Genomic DNA, 17,202 nt, shown 5'->3' on the forward strand with positions numbered 1-17,202 from the left:
TTGTACAATTGTTTGCAGCACTTTCTCATAACTGTTTTCTTTTTCTATAAAATTGGTGGAAATGTCTCTACTTTTGATTCTGATTTTAATTATTTGAGTCTTTTCTGTTTTTCTTAGTTAGCCTTGCTAAAGTTTTGTCAATTTTGTTGATCATATCAAGAAATAAAATTTAGTTTTGTTGATTTTCTCTATTTTTTAAATTCTCTTTTTTATTTATCTTTTGTCTAATTTATTATTTATTTTCTATTAACATTGAGGTTGTTTTTTATTTTTTTACTAGTGCTTTACAGTGTAAATTAGATTGTTGATTTTAGATATTTCTTCTTTTTCCAATGTAAGTGTTGGCAGCCACAAAGTTCCCTTTAGCAATACTTTAGCTATATCCCATTAGATTTGGTATACTGCATTTTATTTTTATTTCCCTTAATTTATTTTCTAAATTCTAAATTTATTTTCTAAATTCCATTGTGAGTTCTTTTTGACTCATTGGTTTTCCTTCTGCACTAATTTTAGTTTTATTTCGTTGCATTTGGACAAGATATTTTGCATAATTTAAACTTTCTAAATGTGTTAACACTTATTATGTGGCCTGACATATAGTTAATTGTGAACAATATTCCATGTGTATTTTAGAAAGGCATGTGTATTCTGTTGTAGTTTGATAGAGTGTTCTGTACATGTTTCTTAGATACAATTGCTTTGCAGCAGTCCCCAACCATTTTAGCATCAGGGACTAGTGCTCTTATGAGAATCTAATGCCTAATAATCTGAGGTGGAGCTCAAGTGATGACGCTAGCATTAGGGAGCACTCCAAACACAGATGAAGTTTTACTCACTCACCCACCACTCACCTCCTGCTGTGTGGCCCAGTTCCTAACAAGCCACAAACCAGTGTCGGGGTTTGGCGACCCATACATTATGGTATTTGTCTAGTGCTCTATTTCCATATTATTCTTCTGTCTGATTGTTATATTATTAAAACTGAGGTATTGAATCTCTAATTTTTATTGTAGAATTATCTATTTACCTTCGATTATGTCAATGTTCACTTATATTTAAGAACTCTGATATTTAGGCATTCGCAATTATAATATTTATATTTTTTGTTGAATCAACACTTTTATCAATATATAAAGTCATTATTTGTCTCTTTTAACTGTTTTTGACTTAAATATATTTGAGTAATATTAATATTGAAACCCAAACTCTATTTTGGTTACTATTTGCATGGAATATTTTTTTCCATCTTTTATTTTTTAAAATTTTGTGTTCTTAGATCTAAATTGAATCTCTTTTTTTAAATTAATTAATTTATTTTAATTAGTTTAAAGTATACTGTACATTGGTTAGACAATTATATAGTTAATAAAAATGATCCTTCAATTGTTCCCTCCCTCCTCTGACCCTCCACCTAGCCAACATATTAATGGTAACTGCATTCCCTATGCCATGCTCCCCATCCCCATGACCATCCATCAGCTACTAATTTGTACTTCTTTAACCCTTCATTCCATTCTCCCAGCTCCCCAAATCCTCCTCCCATCTGTCCATCACCAAGTTGTCCACTATATTCGTGAGTCTTTTTTTGATTAGTTTGTTTTTTTTGTTCCTTAGTTCTACATATAAGTGAAATCATATAGTGTTTATCTTCCACTGTCTGACTTAAATACCTTCTAGGTCTATCAAAGCAATATCTTTTTCCATCCTCCTCCTTTTAGTCTCTGTGTGTCTTTTACTCTGAAGTGAGTCTCATGTGGGAAGCATGTAGGGATCTTGTTTTCTTATCCATTCATCCACTCTTTTAGTTGGAGCACTAATTATTTTCCATTTGAGGTACTTGTTGATAGGAATATAGTTGTTACCATTCTTTATTCCTGTTTTTGATATATGTGTTTTCTTCTTGAAGAAGTCTCTCCAACATTTCCCGTGATACTGACTTGGTCACAACAAATTCCTACAGCTTAGTTTTGTCTGGAAAGCTCTTTATATGTCCTTTAACACTAAATGGTAGCTTTGATGGATAAAGTATTCTTGGTTGTAGATCCTGCGTCTTCATCATGTAGAATATTTTGTGCCAGGCCTTCTGTCCTGTGCAGTTTCTTTTCAGAAATCAACTCCCAGTCTTATGCGTGCTCCCTTGTAGATAACTCACTGGTTTTCTCTTGCTGCTTTTAAGATTTTCTCTTTGTATTTAACCTTTGGCATTTTAATTATGATGTGTCTTGGTGTGAGTCTCTTGATTCCTCTTTCTTGAGACTCTCTGAGCTTTCAGAGCTTGTATATCTATTTCTTTCGCCAGGTTAGGGAAGTTTTCCATGATTATTTCTTCAAATAGCTATTCAAAATCTTGTTTTCCTTCCGGTACACTGTTGAGATGGATATTTTGATCGTTAATAGTGTCACATAGGCTCCTTAAACTATTTTTATAGCCTTAGCTTATTTTTACATGTCATTCTGATTGAGTGTCCTTGGCTTTCCCATCCTCTAGATAGGTCATTTGATCCTCTTCTTTAATATCTTTGTTTATTTCTTTGTTTATTCCATTTAATATGCTTCTCATTTCAGATAAAGTGTTCTTCATTTCAGACTGGTTCCCTTTTATAATTTCCATTTCCGTTTTTATTTTTTTAATGTTTGTTTGTTTGTTTATTTATTTATTGTGACATTGGTTAATGAAATCCAATAAGTTTCAGCTGTACACTTTAACAGTAAGGTATATATATATATATATATATATATATATATATATATATATATATACACTGTGAGTTCACCAGCCATATTTAGATTTCTTTATGTCACCACATATTTGACCCACTTTACCCCGTCTACATTCCCCCTCCTGTGCCACCTCTTTCCCTCTGGTAACCACTAGTCTATAGTCTGTCCATGAGTCTATTTCTTTGTCATTTCCTTTGTTGCTTTTAGATTTATAACCTACATATAAGTGATATCATGTAATTTTCTATTTTTTCTGTCTGGCTTATTTCGCTTAGCATGATTATCTCAAGGTCCGTCCATGTTGCTGCAAATAGCACTATTTCATCTCTTTTTATGGCTGAGTAATATTCCATTGTATACATGTACCACAGCTTCGTTAGCCAATCATCTATTGTAGGACACTTCAACTGTTTTCATGTCCTGGCCACTGTGAATAGTGCTGCCATGAACATCGGTGTGTAAATATCTTGTGAGATCTGAGTTTTCAGGTCTTTGGGGTAAATACCCAGTAAAGGGATTGTTGGATCATATGGTAGATCAATTCATAGTCTTTTGAAAAACCTCCATACTCTTTTCGATAGTGGCTGTACTAATTTGTGGTCCCACCAACAGTGTATGAGGATTCCTTTTTCTCTGCATCCTTTTCAACATTTGTTATTACTCGTCCTGTTGATTATAGCTATTCTACACAGGTGTGAGATAGTATCTCATTGTGGTTTTGATTTACATTTCCCTAATAGTTAGCGATATTGAGCATCTTTTCAAATATTTGTTGTCCATTTATTTGTATGTGCTCTATGAAGAAGTGTCTGTTCAGGACCTCTGTAAATTTTTAATTGCATCATTTGTTGTTGTTGTTGTTGTTGTTTTGTTGTTTTTCTCTTTTTTTGGTATTGAGTTGTATGAGATCTTTGTATATATTGGATAGTAGGCCCTTATCAGAGGTGTTGCTTGCAACTATATTTTCCCATTCTGATGGTTGTCTCTTTAGTTTGTTGATGATTTCTTTTGATGAGTAGAAGCTTTTTACTTTGATGTAGGCCCCTTATTTTACTTTGTTTTTTACTTCCCTTGCCTTTGAGGTCAAATTCATAACATCCTCTTTAACTCTAAGGTCCTTGAGTTTAGTTTCTATGTTTTCTACTACGCTTTTTATTGTTTCAGGTCTTATATTCAGATCCTTAATCCACTTTGAGTTAATTTTGGTGTGTAGCGATAGACAACAGTCTAGTTTCATTCTTTGGCAGGTGGCTTTCCAGTTTTCCCAGCACCATTTATTGAAGAAGCTTTCCTTTCTCCACTGTATGTTTTTGGCTTTTTTGTCAAAAATCATTTGCCCATATAAAAATGGGTTTACTTCTGGACTCTCTATTCCATTCAATGAATCCGTGTGTCTATTTTACTGCCAATACCATGCCATTTTGATTACTGTCACTTTGTAGTATAACTTAAACTCAGGCAGAGTGATGCCTCCAGCCTCATTCTTTTTTCTCAGGATGGTTTTAGCAAATCCGGGTCTTCTTTGCTTCCATACATATCTGATGATTGCACTAAATATGTATAATGCTTTCAGTAATATGATCATTTAAACTATGATAATTCTTCCAATCCAAGAACATTGAATATCTTTCCATTTCTTTGTATCTTCTTCGATTTTTTAAATAGAGTCTTATAATTTTCATTATATAGGTTCTTCACATATTTCATTAAATTTATTCCTACTTTTTTGTTATAATTGCAAAAAGAAATATTTTTTCAACTTCTTTTTCTGACATGTCTTTATTAGCGTATATTAATGCTCTGGATTTTTGAATGTTGATTTTATATCCAGAAACTTTACTATATTTGCTTATTGTTTCTAATAGTGTTCTTGTGGAGTCTATGGTTTTCTATATAGAGAATCATATCATTTGCAAATAGTGACAGTTAGACTTTTTCATTTCCTATTTGTATACCTTTTATATCATTCTCTTTTCTGATTGCACTCACTGGGACCTCCAAAGTTATTTTGAATAAGAGTGATGATAGTGGAAAGTCTGGCCTTTTTCCTGAACTTAGAAGGAAGATTTTTAGTTTTTCACCATTCATTGTAACGTTGGCTGAAAGTATGTCATATATGGCCTTTATTACGTGAAGGTAATTTCCTTCTATACCGATTTTGTTAAGTGTTTTGAGCATAAATGGATGCTGTATCTTGTCGAAAGCTTTTTCTGCATGTACTGATACGATCATATGATTTTTATTTTTTAATTTGTTTATGTGGTGTATCACATTAATTGATTTGCCTATGTCGAACCATCCCTGTGCCTTTGGGATGAAGCCCACTTGATCACGCTGTATAATCTTTTTAGTATGCTGAAGTATTCAGTTTTCTAGTATCTTTTTTAGGATTTTTGCATCTGTGTTCATGAGAGATATTGGTCTGTACTTTTATTTTTTTTTTTTCTGTTATCTTTATCAGGTTTTGGTATCAGGATATTATTGGCCTCATAAAATGAGTTGGAAAGGATTGCCTCCTCTTCAATTTTTTGGAAGAGTTTGAGGAGAATATGTATTAAATCTTCTTGGAATGTTTGGTAGAATTCACTGGTAATGCCATCTGGTTTTGGCCCTTTACATTTTGGTAGGTTTTTGATGATTATTTCAATTTCCACACTGCTGATCAGTTTATTTGGATTTTCCAGTTCTTATTGATTCAGTCTAGGAAGGTTATATTTTTCTAAGTACTGGTCCATTTCTTCTAGGTTATTAAATTTGGTGTTATATACTTTTTCATAGTATTCTTGTATGATCCTTTGTTTTTTCACGATGTCAGTCGTAATTTCCTCTCTTTCATCCTTGATTTTGTCTATTTGTGTCCTTTCTCATTTTCTTTATTGCGTCTAGCCAGGAGTTTGTCAATTTTATTAAACTTCTCAAAGAATCAGCTCTTTGTTGCCTTTATTTTTTTCTATTTCATTTATTTCTGCTCTAATTTTGATTATTTCTTTCCTTCTGCTAACTTTACGCTTCATTTGTTCTTCCTGTTCTAGTTTTTTTTTTAGATGAAGTGTTAGATTGTTTATTTGGACTCGTTCTTGTTTTTGGAGACAGGCCTGTAATGATAAGAACGTTCCTCTTATGACTGCTTTTGTCATGTTCCAAAAGTTTTGATATGTTGTACTATCATTATCATTTATTTCTATGTATCACTTGATTTCTCTTTTTATTTCTTCTCTGGCCCAGTGATTCTTCAGTAGCATGTTTTACAATCTCCACGTTTTTGTGATTCTTCCTCATTTTTTTGCTCTAATTTCAAAGCATTATGATCAGAGAATATGTTTGCTATTATTTTTTCTCTATTATATTGTTTGAGGCTAACTTTATGTCCCAGTATGTGGTCAATTCTTGATGATGTACCATGTGCACTAGAGAAGAATGTATAAGCAGCCTTTTGGGGATGGATGTCTATGTAAATATCAATTATGTCCAGTTGGTCTAATGTATCATTTCAGGATGATTTTTTCTCAATGATTTTCTGTTTGGATGATCTGTCCATATCTGGCAGTGTGGTATTTAGATCCTTTACTATGATAGTGTTTTGGTCTGTTTCTCCCTTTACCTTCTGTTAGTAATTGCTTTACATATTTCGGCGCTCCCTGATTGGGAGCATAGATATTAATAAGTGTTATGTCTTTTTGGTGCATGATTTCCTTTATCATTATAAATTGTCCCTCAGTATCTTTCTTTACATTTTTTTTTTATTTTGACATCTATTCAGTGTGATATTAGTACCACTACTCCAGCTTTTCTCTGAATGCCATTTCCTTGAAATATCATTTTTCACCCTTTCACTTTGAGTCTATATTTGTCTTTGGAGCTGTGATATATCTCCTGGCAGCAACATATGGTTGGCTTTTTGTTGTTTTTGTTACATTCTGCAGCTCTGTGCCTTTTTATTTGCAACTTCAGTTCATTTATATTTAGGGTGATTATTGAAATATGAGGTCTTCTTATAGCCATTTATATTTTGCTTTCTGGTAGCTCGGTGTTTTCATTGCTTCTTTGTCCTTGCGTTTTTGTTTATTTTCATTGGCTTTTGTGGGTTTTCCTTCTGGTTCTTCTTATTTTATGTTATATACTTAGGTTCTGAATCTTTGGTGTGTGGTTACCATTACAAATATGTAAAGGATAGTTATATATATACAATCATCCATTTTCTTATGTGTGTGCCTTATCACAATTCTCTTTTGCAAATTTGGCTTCTGAATTTTCCCCTATTCAGTTATTGCTGTCTTAATTTGCCCCTATATATGCTGAATGTTCATTGCTATCTTACTATAGCAATTCTCTTCTTATTATTTAAGCTTGTAATGCTCTGTTTTTAGTAAAGTTTACACCCCTCTGCTTCTATATGCCTGATTGTCATCTTACTCCTAATTATGTTTTGTTTTCTCATTTAATTTTACTTGAGCAGACCCCTTCAGTATTTTCTGTAGTGCAGGCCTCATAGTGGAGAAATCCCTCAATTTTTGTATGTCTGGAAAGGTCTTAATTTCACCTTCATACCTAAGGTAGAGCTTAGCTAGATACATTATTCTAGACTGGTAGTTCCTTTCACTTAATAGTTTGAATATTGGATATCACTCCTTTCTAGCTTGGAAGGTCTGTGCTGAAAAGTCCAATGATAATCTAATGGATTTTTCATTATATTTTACCATTGTCTTCTCCCTGGCTACCCTGAGAATTTTCTCTTTGTTCTTGATTTTCGATAATTTTAATAATATATGTCTTGGTGAAGGCCTGTTTAGGTTGAGATATTTGGGTGTTCTGTTGACTTCTCAAATTCCAAGCTCCATCTCATTTCCTTAGATTTGGGAAGTTCTTGTCCACTATTTGTCTGAATATGCTTTCTATTCCCTGCTCCTTTTCCTCTCCATTGAGAATACCCATTATTCTTATGTTTCCTCTCTAATGGTATCAGGTAGTTATTGTATTTCTCTTTTATTATTTTTTCTTTATATGGTTTCTCTCTTCTTTCTTCTAATTTATTTCTAGATTTCTATTTTCTATATCACTTATCCTCCATTTGGTCGACTTTATTTCTCAAGCTTGCTATTTCATTTTTCAACTCTTGTAATATTTTTTGTTTGTTTCTTTGTTTTTATCTCCAGTAGATCTATTCTGTTCTTTTTGAAGGTTTCAGTCTCCTTGCTCTGCTCATCATGTTCTTTTTTCAATTCCTGAAATTGTTGATATGACTCATTTCAGAATTTACAGAGTGTTTTCACAAGTTCCATCCTGTATCCTCTGTCATCTAAGTCGCATATTTATGTGTTTGTAAGCTAATTTTCTGGAGACTTTTCTCTTTCTTTCTGAGATGCTTTGTCACCTTGTTTGTTCGTGGTGTTTAAGGGACTATATATGTGCCTAGGCATTAATGGAAGTGTATTCAGCTTGTATGCCCAGAAAGAAAATTTATTATATAAAGATTTCTCTTTAGCGTGTTGCAAAGAAGACGATTTTCTTTTGATTTCCATAGGTGGGATCTAAGCCTCTTGGATTCCTGCTTTATATAAAGCCTTAATAACGCTTTTTTTAAAATTTTATTGTAGATATTTAATCATGCTTGCTACCCTCTGTCTCACTACCTGTCAGTGTTAGCAACAGTTTTGGTAGCATTAGTTCAGATTTCCCTCTGGCTCCATGGTGTTTAGTCTTGGAGGATATGAGGGGAGGTGGCCACTGGGTTGGGAGCTGGGGGCAGCGGTTCAGCTTCAGTTTTGCAACTGCAAGTGGTAAAAATCACCTATTGTTTCTCTCCCTTCCCGCTTCTCTGCTCTCTGCACTGATAACTGAACCCTGCTTCTGGCCGGTGGCATGGAGCTCACAGCACTTCTAGGCAGGACTGTCCTGGTAACTTGCCACCCTTTCTCCTTTCTCCCTCCTCCTACAGGGAGCTCCGGCAGGTGTGAGAGGCAACTTCTTTATTTCTCCCAGTCCAGCACCCTACACCCAGGTGTTCTGACCTGTGGTAGCTCTTATGTGCAGATCTCATGCTCAGACGTGTTGGTGTGCACTTTGGGTGTTTTTTGTTGATTTTTAGATGTTCAGCTTATTGTTGATTTAAGAAGAGAGATCTGGGGACATCTCTTACTCCATCATGTTTCTTCAAGCTTCCATTTTTATGTTTCTATCTCTTTGTTAAAGTTCTCACTGAATTCATCTACACTTCCCATAAGTTCATTGAGGATCTTTATAACCAGTGTTTTGAACTCTACATCTTTTAGATTGTTTGACTCCATTATTTCTGGATCTCCATTCTGTTCTCTCATATAATTTCTGCTTCCTCGTCTTCCCATTTTTGCTACTTTTCTGTGTCTGTTTCTGTGTACTAAGCAAAGCTTTAAGTCTCCCAGTCTTATTAGTATAGCTTTGTGTGGTAGGTATCCAGTGGCACAGTCCTGAGAGAGTTACAGTTGCAAGCTAATTTTAGCCCCAACCTGTGCCCCTGCTGGGCCACCTGTTAAGATTCAGCAAACAATCCACAGATGCTGCGCTTATATTTGCCAGAAACCAAGGACAGCTGCCTCCAGTGTGAGTCTAGGTGCTGCTCAGCATGGATCACTTGACTCGCTGAGGATATAACTATATGTGGCTTGGGTGAGGCCCCGAGTTGGGGAAGGCAGAGTTTCAGGGAATCCTCTGGGTAGAGAGACCTCTGTTATCCAGTTTGGTGACATTTTGGCTATGGCAGTGCTCAACCAGGCACAAGGAGAGGGTAAGGCTCAACAGGGAACAATGGATACCACTATCACCTCTATACAAAGCAAGTCTTGCCTTGACCCTCACTCCAATAATGTCTCCCTGTAAGTCCCTGGTGCCCCCTGCATGCAGCCGAATTGTCACTGGTGCTTAGAGCAAGCAGGTCCGTCACTGCGAAGGTCCATTAGTGAACATGACTCTTTTAAGAGGCGTCTGCAGCTGCCACAGCCTCCGTCCCACTCAGCCACTTGGGGCCTGGCAGCCTCACGTCCTCGTCCCATCCTACCCTTTGCCATTGCAGGGTGCTTTCTTAGATTTCTCCCTAATTGTATGGCATGTTCATCTAGATACCAGAAGATTTTTTCCTTGCTGTTTGCTCCTCTTTTCCATTGCAGCTTTGATTTGGTCACCTGAGGGATGAACAGAGCCTCTATCATCTGCAACATTTTTTTTTTCCTGTCTAAATTTAATCTCTTGTAAACAACATATCATTGGATCACTTTTTAAATCCATTATACCAATCTATGCCTTTTGTTTGGGAAAAATACATTTACATTTAAAGTAGTTACTAATAAAGAAAGACTTCACCATTTTGTTATTTTTTTCTGCATCTTATAGTGTTTTTGTTTCTCAGTTCCTCAAAGATTGTCTTCCTTTGTGTTTACTTAATTTTTGAAGAGATGCTTTTTTATTACTTTTTAATTTCCTTTCCTTTATATTCTATAGATAGATTTTTTTATGGTTACCATGTGGATTGCATAAATATTCTAAAATTGTAACAATCTATCTTGACTTACTATCAACTTTAATTGCATTTAAAAATTTTATTTTAATACAGCTCAATCTTCTCCCACTCTATGTAGTTGATGTTTCAGATTTAATCTTTATATGTTGAGTACCTATTAACAAAGGTATATAATTATTTGTTCAATTCATCTTCAGAGCCTGTAAAAAATATGGAGTTTCGAACCAAAGTTATAATAATATTTGCTCATGTATTCACTTTATCTGGAGATTAAATTTTTTTATATAGTTATAAGTTACTGAGCTAGCATTCTTTCATGTCAACCTGAAAGACTGCTGTTAGCATTTATCAAAGGGAAGTTGTAGAACAATAAAGTCCTTGAAATTTTATTTATAGAAGAATGTCTTAAGTTTTTTATCATTTCTGAGGGACTATTTTTCCGGATATAGAATTCTTGGTTAACAAGTTTTTTGTTTTTTGTTTTTTGTTTTTTTTTTTTTTTACTTTACACTTTAGGTATATCATGTGTCATATTTCTAGACTCCAAAGTTTTTATAGATAAATTATCTGTTGATATTATTGAGGATCTCTTGTACATGATGAAACACTTTTATTTTTTTTTCTTGCTGCTCTATAATTCTCCATGTTTCTTTGATTTTTGACAGTATGATTATATAGTATCTCAGTGTGTGTCTCTTTGGTTTTATTCTAATAAAGTTTATTTAACTTCTTGGGTTTATATATTTATGTTTTTCATCAACTTTGGAAAGTTTTCTGCCATTATTATTTTAAATAATCTCTCTTTTCTAGCTTTCTTATTCTTCCAGGACTCACATTAAAGTATACTGGTTCATATGATGATGGGCCATAAGACTTTTAGGCTCTGTTCACTTTTTCTCATTATACTTTCTTTCTGCTCCTCAACTACAATAATTTCAAATGTTCTATCCTCATATTGCTTTTTTTTTGCTTTCTGCTGCTCAATAATTTTGATGAACTCCTGTAGATTTTTGATTTCATTATTGTATTTGTCACTTCCAGAAATTGTTTAATTTCTTTAATTTTTATCTCTTTGTTGATATAATTTTTATATATAATTTTTCTAATTTCTTTCTTTTTTAAAAATCTTTGAATACATTTAAGACAGTTGTTTAAAATTTCTTATCTAGTAAGTCCAAAGCCTTCATTTCTTTAAGGTTGCTTTTAGAGATTTATTTGGTTTCTTGAATGAGTTATGTTTCCCTGTACCTTGAGATATTTTGTTGAAGATTCAGCATTTAAAATGTCAGCCAACTTTCCCAGTCTTTGCAGGCTGGTTCTGTTTTGGAACACTTCTTTACTAATTAGTTATGCATGCTCTGAGACTTGGAATTTGCCTGAGTTGAAAGCTTAAACACTTTACTCTTCTTTTCTGAACACGTATCTTGCCTGGGCCCATGTGTGTCTTTTTGATTCTTTGGAATACATAGATTCTTTTGAATATCTTAATTTTCCATAGATTTCTTTTACCTCATTTTCACCTATGGCCTTAGATAATATCTTTCGCTCGTATATCCTTGCCTGAAGCATCTTGGATCTGTATTCCCTTTGCAGCAGTTTAATGATTAGTGTCTGTTGCCCTTTCACTTGAACTTTGAGCTAGGTAAAACAGAGATCAGTTACTTAAGCAACCCTCAGACCATTTAAAGTATCACAGATAATATCTACCCTGCTTCTTTCTCTTTGAGGGAAGTAGAGAACTGGGTTGTTGCCTCCTTCAAATAATGATTACAGAGCACCAAGTATCAAGTGTGACTAAAACAAAGTGAATTTTTTTTAGTCAGTATGTAGTTGTTTCTGTAGAGAAATACAAACCCAGAGCTTCCTATTCTGGCATCTTGTTAATGTCACATACTCTAATCTTATGTTTCTTGCATAGCCCAGCAATATTTGTTTAAAAAGACTATTTTCCCCCATTTAATTTTCTTTACTCTTTTGTCAAAAATCAATAAATGAAAATATTTAAGAGTTCGTGTTTGTACTCTAAATAGAGTTCCATTGATCTATATGTCTAGACTTATGCCAGTACCACATTGTTTTGATATGTGTGGCTTAATAATAAGTTTAGATATTGAGATTTGTGAAACATTTTCTATTTTTATTTTCCTGATTATTTTGGCTATTCTGGGTTCCTTGCATTTTCTTACCAGTTTTGTGCTTAGTTTGTATAGTAATTTTGGAGTATTGTTATTTTAACAGTATTATGTTTCTTGATCCATTAACATAAGGAGTCTTTTTTTTTCATTTATATTTTCCTTAATTTCAGCGCATCTGTTTTTTAATACAAACTATGTCTTTTGTAGACAACAAAGAATTTGTCATTTCTTTATGCAATATTCTTTCCACTATTTTATTATACTGTTTAACCATTTCCATTTCACACAATTACTACTAAAGTAAGGTTTATGTCCACAATTTCAGTTTCAGGTTTCTATATATCCCATGTATATTTTGGTTTGCTATTTCAGCTTTACTAACTTGTTTTGTATTAAATAGGTTTTTTCTAGTATACAGTTTTAATTTATCATTTATTTAGCATATATTTGAGTTTTCCTCATGGTTGCTTAAGAGCTTGCAATATTAATATTAATTTATCAGAATCTATCTCAATAATAATAATACAACTAGGATGCGGACACTTCTAAATAACTCTAATTCCTTCTCCATTTTTGTGCTATTAGAGTTTTATATATATATATATGTGTGTGTGTGTGTGTGTGTTATATATATATATAAAACATATATAAATATATCATCATAATCACTACTTTCCATAATCTTGTGTCTATTAAAGAAGTAGGAATATCAAAGACAAGCAAGCATATACTTATTTATTTTTTTCAAATAATTTGCTAGACTACCATTTCTGGTTACCTTTTCTTCTTTCAGCAGATTTATTATCTTTTGATATAATTTCCTTAACTCCAATTCAGGATTTTTCTTAGCTCACTTTTTGTATGCTTTTACCGAAAAATATATAACATTTTTATATGACAGAAGTCCAACACTGCACTGATATATTACTTTATGTAATTGTTTTTAAAACATTTAAAAGAAGACAAAATATTTAATATGGTCTTATGCTGACATCTATAATTTTCTACATAATTACTTTTACTAGAACTCTGTTTCATGTTGATTCAAATGACTGATATCATTGTCTTCTTACCTAAACAACTTCCTTTATTTTTTTTTACAAGGTGGGTATTCTAGATATAAAATATTCTATTTTTCTTGAGGTATGTTATTTTGCCTTTATTTTTGAATATTTTTGTTAAATATATTTTCCTTTGTTTCCATAACTTTGACAATAACATGCCAGGGCCTACTGGTTTCTATTATTTCTGACAAGTCAGCTGTAAATCTTATTGCAGTTTTATTGTACTTGATGAGACATTTTCTCTCGCTGTCTTCAAGATTTTATCTTTGTCTTTTATCATTTTGACTACAGTATGTCTGGGTATGGATTACCTCATGTTTATTTCACTTGGAATTTGTAGTCTTGTAGATGTAAAATGGGAAAATTTTCAGCCACTTTTTAAAATACTTTTTTTCAGTCTCATCCTCTCTTTTTTTTTCTATAACTCCTATTGTGCTAATGTTGGTACCCAATCTGTTCCCGAAATTTCTCTGTTGCTCTATTACTTTTCCTTCATTATTTCTTCTCTTTTTTCTATCTACCAATCATTCTATATATACATTCACCAATTATTTCTTCTGCTAGCTGAAATTTACTATTAAGCCCCAATACTGAGTTTTTCATTTAGGTTATTTGTTGCCTACTATATATTATTTTAAAACTTTTATTGATATTTTCTATTTGATGAGACTTTTTCACCATATATTTATTTAATTTTAAGAATTTTTTTTTAGATCTTTGAAGATATTTATAATAACTGTCTGAAGTCTTTGCCAGCTGAGTCAAACATTGGTGCTACTTCAAGAGCAGTTTTAATTGCCTGCCTTTTTTTTCCTTCTGCATGTGGATTACACTGTTTCCTTACACATATCATAAGTTTTTTGCTAACAACTTCACATTTTAGATAATATTTTATATTATCTCTGTATACTGATACTTCCACATACCCACTCTGAGACTTTTTGTTGTTGTTGCTAGATTATTTGGATTTTGTTGTTTTTTTGTTAGTTTGTTTGTTTAGTGATTTTTCTTGACTAGAACGGTGTTGTATTTTCCTCTTGAAGCATGAAGTCTCTGATGTCACTCAGAGAGTATGACTGTGGGCATGTGCATATTCTTCTTAACCATTAGGGATGATTACTTTTAACTGAGCTAGCTTTCACAGTCTATTTTCTTGATTACTCTGTTGAATTTTTAGCTAGTATGCCTCTATTGGAAGCATACCAATCCATAAGCTTACTCTAATTCCTAGATGATTATTTTATTTGTTTATTTGTTTTTTAAAACCTCTCAGTGCATAAATTGCTCCATAGTTTAATCTAATTAAAATAGCATGCTACTTTTGCAGGTCTGTCTTTGATACTTGCTTTAACCTATGGAGGACCATTCTTAGCTGCTCTTCTTTATGAATTACTTTCAAAGTTCTATCCAGCCTATTATTTAGCTTATTGCTACACGTATTTTGTACATAATAGATTCTTAATTGCTTACAACCAAGATCTCCATAGCTTTTGCTAGTTCTCTTATGCACATTCTCTTCCAAATAAAGTCAATCACTTTAGGAGGAACTAAAGAACTGTCTGTTATTAAGATTTTTATTTCTCTTGGGCAAAACCTTTGTGCTACTGTGTCAGAGTTGGAGGTGGGTATATCAGACCACTTTTCCTGGAGTGACTGCCCTGTTCTATGAGTAAGGCATTGGGTGAGAATGGTAATTTATACTTTTCAGGTATTTATGTGGAGCCTCTGCCTTATTAGAAAGCTGTGGTAAAGGCAATCTGGAACCAGTGTTCTCAGCCTGCTGTGCCTGTAATAGTGTTTCTGTCCTCCAAATAATGCTTGAATCATTTAAGCAATTCCTAGTCTTCCTAACTATACCTGCCTAGATTAGACTTTCTGTAACATAGAGTTTTAAGGGTAGAGAGATAGTAGCAACTTGTTTCTTCTGAAATAAAACCATACCTCTAGACTTGGAGCTATTAAGAGAGGGAATATATGACTTCTTAGCCACACACACCTAGAACACCTAGAATACAAGTACTGTTACACTGACCTGAAGGGATGGTGGGAGCAGGTTGTGTCTACAATGACATGGAGTTAATGTTCTTACCAAGATTTAGTAGATTTTTTAAAACATATGCTACCTTGTTTGTTGTATGATCTTAGAATTCAGAGATTTTAAATGATTCTTTTAAACCAATTTTAAACAATTTTATCTACTTACACAGTTATTTCTTTGGATGAGTATCTGTTGAGCTGTTCACACTGCCATTTCAGAATTGATCTCTGCTTAACTTTTTAAACATATAGAATGAATTTATAACAACAATTTTAATACTCTTTTAATTCTACCGTCCTTGCTAGTTTTGACTTGTTTTTAACTACATTTTTTTGTCATTGTGGGTCATATTTTCTTTCTTCTTTTTGTGGTTCGTGATTTTTAATTGGATAACATACATTGTTAATTTTACTTTCTTGGATGCTGAGTATTTTGTATTTTTATAAATATTTTATAACATAGTTAAGTTATTTAGAATCTGTTTGATTATTTTGATCATTGCCTTTAAAGTTTCAAGGCAAGTCTCAAGCAGTGTTTAATGTAGGGATAATTTTGCCCAACTGAAGCAAACCATTTCCTGTATACTCTTTCCTTTGTTCTTTGAATAATGTTTTCCAGTCTAGCTACTGAGAACAGGAATTTCCCCAGCTCTATATAAGATATGCACACTATTGTCTCAAATGCTATCGGGAGATTCTTTACCCAGCGTTGGTTAGTTTACTCACACCTTTGTGCTTATCAGTGGTCTGTTGAATACTTTAGGGGTAAATTTTGCAGATATGGGGGTTTCCTGTACAGATCTCTTCTTCTTGATATTCTGACCTATGAACTCTAGCTTTCTTGATATAAACAGAGCTTCAGTTCCATATTTCCAACTCAGTGTGTTTGTTAAGCTTTACCTGGGTTCTTCTTCTTCCTTTACTATATCCTAAATATTCTATCATAGCAGTAAACTGTGGCAATAATAAGACTGAGCTAGCTTGTATTCCATCTCTTAAGAAATAACTGTCTTCTGTTGCCTGATTTCAAGTGTCTTAAAAATTATTATTTCATATATTTTGTCTGTTTTGTCTTTGTTCCAGACAGGAGGGTAAAACCCTTGACTGTTACTCCATATTTCATGAAGTAGAAGTCTCCTCACTGGGAAAAGATTTAATAATTTCACTGGTATTTTTGTTAGGACCTGTATTTGTTTCATCTGCATCAATAATGGGATTCTAATTGTCAATAAGATGTCCAGTCTTCCAAATACAAAGTTTCATCTTAATGTCGGCTTTCTCAGATCTTTCTTGGCAACATTGTCAAAGGTTATGATTCCTAAAAGTGAATATTAAGACAGATGTTAGTGTGCAGGAAATTTAATAGGGAGTGCTCTTGCAATCAAAACCTATGGAAAGGAGGGAGAAAAAAAAATTGTGTAGATGACAGAGACTTTGTTCATCCCTCTTGTGAACAAATCAAAGTTGTGACAGAAACATGAAGCAAACAGCAAAGAATGTCACCTAGGAACAAATGAAGAGAAGCACTACAACGAGAGAGAAATAATTAATCAATCTGCAATGGTAGAAGGTAGGAGGGGGTAAAGACACTATGTCCCAAGTGTGGCTGAGTGGAACCAAAGCTGCAGCAATGAGAGATGGCAGCTACATATGCATCTTAAAGGGGCTGTGTCAGCAAGCAGACTTTGGCGGTGACAGACCTGCTTTCTCTGAGCACCAGCGCCAGGTCGGCCACTTGGAGAGGGGACCAGGGACT

This window comes from Pteropus medius, unplaced genomic scaffold (genome assembly GCF_902729225.1).
Source record: "Pteropus medius unplaced genomic scaffold, Ma_sr-lr_union100, whole genome shotgun sequence".
Lineage (NCBI taxonomy): Eukaryota > Metazoa > Chordata > Mammalia > Chiroptera > Pteropodidae > Pteropus > Pteropus medius.